Source organism: Dasypus novemcinctus, chromosome 28 (genome assembly GCF_030445035.2).
Source record: "Dasypus novemcinctus isolate mDasNov1 chromosome 28, mDasNov1.1.hap2, whole genome shotgun sequence".
Classification (NCBI taxonomy): Eukaryota; Metazoa; Chordata; class Mammalia; order Cingulata; family Dasypodidae; genus Dasypus; species Dasypus novemcinctus.
The window spans coordinates 33,189,042-33,193,157 of NC_080700.1; the positions used below are offsets into that span (position 1 = coordinate 33,189,042).

At 79.9% G+C, this 4,116-nt stretch overlaps 2 non-coding genes across 2 annotated transcripts; both read right to left on the minus strand.

The window, feature by feature from the left end:
- LOC131276503 (5S ribosomal RNA) lies at positions 1–119 on the minus strand. The gene has a single exon (XR_009183975.1). It is a non-coding gene; the product is annotated as a 5S ribosomal RNA (ribosomal RNA).
- Positions 120–2,835: 2,716 nt separating this feature from the next.
- LOC131276501 (5S ribosomal RNA) lies at positions 2,836–2,953 on the minus strand. The gene has a single exon (XR_009183973.1). It is a non-coding gene; the product is annotated as a 5S ribosomal RNA (ribosomal RNA).
- Positions 2,954–4,116: the final 1,163 nt, after the last annotated feature.

The following is a 4,116-nucleotide window of genomic DNA, read 5'->3' on the forward strand; positions in this document are numbered from 1 at the left end:
AGCCTACAGCACCCGGTATTCCCAGGCGGTCTCCATCCAAGTACTAACCAGGCCCGACCCTGCTTAGCTTCCGAGATCAGACGAGATCGGGCGCGTTTCAGGGTGGTATGGCCGTAGACGCCGGCTGCCGCCGCCGGCAGCCTCAAGAGCCCGCTGCGCGCCGCCGCGCCGCCAGCCGCCAGCCGCCAGCCTCCCGCTCCCGCCCCGCCCGGCCCCGCCCCGCCCCCGGAGGCTGAGGGCGGCCGCCTCCGGGCCGACCGTTCAGCCCGCCGCCGCCGCCGCCAGCCGTTCCGGCCCGCCCCTGGCCTCGGGCCCCACCTGCCCCGCACGCCACTGGCTCCCGGGAGCCCCGCCGCTCGCCTGCCCACACGCCACCGGCCCCGGCCCCGCCCTCGGGCCCACGGCGCGGCCCGCGCGCCCCCCGACGGCTCAGTCCCCGGACGGCGCCCCGCCGACTCCCCACCGCCACGCGCACCCCGTGGCCTGCCCGGCCGGCCCCCGACTCTCCCGCAGCGACCCGCCGCAGGCGCGAGCGCCGGCGCCTCCTGCCGGCCGCCCGGCCCTGCCTCACCGCCCGGCGCCGGGGCTCCCGAAGCGCCTGCCACCCCGCCCACCGGCGCCCCTCAGCCGGTACTGGTACCGCCCCGGCCCAGGAGGCGGGGCCGGCCCAGGCCCGGCCTGCCGCCCACGCGCCCCGCTTGTCTCCGGTCCCCGGCCCCCGGCCCCCCACCCACACCCTCACCCCGCACGCCTCTCCCCCCCCCCCCCGGAGCTCGGACCCTGGGCCCTGGGCCGCCGCAGCGGGTCCCCGCGTCCAGACCTCGTGCTCCCGGCCGCGCGCGCCGGGGCTCTGCCCTCGGCCGCCGGGGCCCGCCCCCAGGAGCCACGCCCACCCGGAGGGCGGGGGTCGCCCCGCACGCCGCCCGGCCTTCAGGCCACACAGCCGCGCCGTGCGCGGCAGCGGCCGCTCTCCCTCGGAGCGTCGGCCACGAGCCGCCTGTCGGATGCGGGCGGCCGCGCTGGCTGCAAACGCTCACCCAGGAGCCAGGTGGAGAGCGGCAGGTGGCCGGGTCGGGGCCAGGCTGTCCGGAGGCCTGCGCAGTTGGGGCCAGAGCACAGGCCCTGGGACCTGGCACCGGGGGCTGCCCAGCCGCAGCGGGAGGCCCCGAGGCGCACGCAGCGCAACCGCACCCGGGCCGCGGCGCTGGGCGGGGCCTCGGTCCCCACGCACCTGCGCCTGGGCCCTGCCGGGCTGCCGGCACGGGCCTCTCGTCCCAGAGGCCCTGGGCCGCAGAGCTGGGGCCCCGGCCCGCTGCCCTGCCGCCCCGAGCCCCTCCAGGCGTCCCGGCCTCAGCCGGCCTAGGCCTCGCTGTCGCCAGCGCCTGCTGACGGCGGAGGTCGCCCAGCTCCCGCAGGTGCGCCTGGCCGGAGGCGAGGGCGACAACGGCCGCCCGCTCGGCCAGGCCTTCCACAAGGCGCCTGGGCGCTTGCCGCCCGCCGGCGGGAGGGACCCTTGCAACCCGCGCCGCGCGCCCCGTGGGGGACATCTCCCTCGGGAGGCCGCTTCCTTCAGTTCTCCGGCTAGCGAGACCCGGCCTCGGCACACCTGCCCGCCGCCAGTGACGGCCTGGACCGCTGGGCCTCGGTCTCCCAGCCCCTAGCCCAACTGGACGTGGCGCCGGGCTGCCAGGACCAGCGCCTCTGCTCGCCGTGCCCTCGTGTGCCCTCGGGTCCCGAGCACACATCCTGGGCCTCGGGCCCTGCCGTCCCCCCCCACCCCCACCCCCCGGGGGAAAGAGGCCCCGGACTGCTGCTGGGGCCAGAGGGGCACGGGCCAGAGGCCTCCCGGGCAGCGGACCGGCGAGTGTCCGCCGGGCAGGGCAGGGAGCTCTGGCCCCAGCGGGCCCGGGTGGCGGGTGCTGGTGCTTGGGCTGGACCCGGCGGGGAAGGCACCGGCCCGGGACCCGGGCTCAGCCACGTGGGAGCCGCCGCTCAGCCAGGTGAGAGCCCGGCTCAGGCAGGTGGGACCCGGGCTCAGCCAGGTGGGTCCCGGGCTCAGCCAGGTGGCCCCCGGGCTCAGCCAGGTGGCCCCCGGGCTCAGCCAGGTGGCCCCCGGTCTGCCCTCCGCCGCCGGCGGCGGTGTGTCCAGGCGCCATGGGCTCTGAATGCCACCAGCCCCGTGCGGGAGGAGCGATGGGCCCCGGGCCCGCGGGGCTTCTGTCCGTGCGTGCGTGCGTGCGTGCGTGCGCCTGCGTGCCTGCTTCGCGGGCTCCGGACCGTGTCCCGTTGGTCGGCACAGGGGTACCGACCGCACTGGCTGAGGGAGAGCGAGCGCCGCCCGCTTTCCCGCTGCCCGAGGGGCCACGGGGCAGTGGGCGGCTGGTTGGGTGGGGCCTGTCCCTGGGCTCAGGGGGCCACGGAAGTCTGTGGCATGGGGCCCATCGGCGTGGTGCCAGGCCGAGGGCGGGGAAGGCGAGAAGGGGCAGGCCGGGTGTGCACGGTTCCGGGACACGGGCCAGGGGCAGGGCCCGCCGGACGCGGACAGGTGTAGCGGGCCTGGGGTCTTGGGCCCAGGCGCAGTGGGCGCGGGCCCCTGCGAGCCCCAGCCGGGTGAGGGTTGGTGCGTGGCTGCGAGCTGCAAGGAAAGGCTGGGTGGCCGCCGCCTGAGTGGCTGCCTGCGTGACTGCCTGCGTGGCTGCGCCCGCCAGGAAAGGGCGCGGGCGGCTTGGGGCCGGGGGCCGGGGGCGGGCATTCCTGGCCGTGACGGCTGCGGGGAGCCGGCTCGGGGCGGGCAAAAGGAGCGCGAGCGAGAGGGAGGGGGAGGCTGGTGGCAAAAGCCTACAGCACCCGGTATTCCCAGGCGGTCTCCCATCCAAGTACTAACCAGGCCCGACCCTGCTTAGCTTCCGAGATCAGACGAGATCGGGCGCGTTCAGGGTGGTTGGCCGTAGACGCCGGCTGCCGCCGCCGGCAGCCTCAAGAGCCCGCTGCGCGCCGCCGCGCCGCCAGCCGCCAGCCGCCAGCCTCCCGCTCCCGCCCCGCCCGGCCCCGCCCCGCCCCGCCCCCGGAGGCTGAGGGCGGCCTCCTCCGGCCGACCGTTCAGCCCGCCGCCGCCGCCGCCGCCGCCGCCGCCGCCGCCGCCGCCCGCCGTTCCGGCCCGCCCCTGGCCTCGGGCCCCACCTGCCCCGCACGCCACTGGCTCCCGGGAGCCCCGCCGCTCGCCTGCCCACACGCCACGGCCCCGGCCCCGCCCTCGGGCCCACGGGCGCGGCCCGCGCGCCCCCGACGGCTCAGTCCCCGGACGGCGCCCCGCCGACTCCCCACCGCCACGCGCACCCCCGTGGCCTGCCCGGCCGGCCGGCCGGCCCCCGACTCTCCCGCAGCGACCCGGCGCAGGCGCGAGCGCCGGCGCCTCCTGCCGGCCGCCCGGCCGGCCGGCCCTGCCTCACCCGGCCCGGCGCCGGGGCTCCCCGAAGCGCCTGCCACCCCGCCCACCCGGCGCCCCTCAGCCGGTACCGCCCCGGCCCAGGAGGCGGGGCCGGCCCCAGGCCCGGCCTGCCGCCCACGCGCCCGCTTGTCTCCGGTCCCCGGCCCCCCGGCCCCCACCCACACCCTCACCCCGCACGCCTCTCCCCCACCCCCCCCCTCGGAGCTCGGACCCTGGGCCCTGGGCCGCCGCAGCGGGTCCCCGCGTCCAGACCTCGTGCTCCCGGCCGCGCGCGCCGGGCTCTGCCCTCGGCCGCCGGGGCCCGCCCCCAGGAGCCACGCCCACCCGGAGGGCGGGGGTCGCCCCGCACGCCGCCCGGCCTTCAGGCCACACAGCCGCGCCGTGCGCGGCAGCGGCCGCTCTCCCTCGGAGCGTCGGCCACGAGCCGCCTGTCGGATGCGGGCGGCCGCGCTGGCTGCAAACGCTCACCCAGGAGCCAGGTGGAGAGCGGCAGGTGGCCGGGTCGGGGCCAGGCTGTCCGGAGGCCTGCGCAGCTGGGGCCAGAGCACAGGCCCTGGGACCTGGCACCGGGGGCTGCCCAGCCGCAGCGGGAGGCCCCGAGGCGCACGCAGCGCAACCGCACCCGGCCGCGGCGCTGGGCGGGGCCTCGGTCCCCACGCACCTGCGCC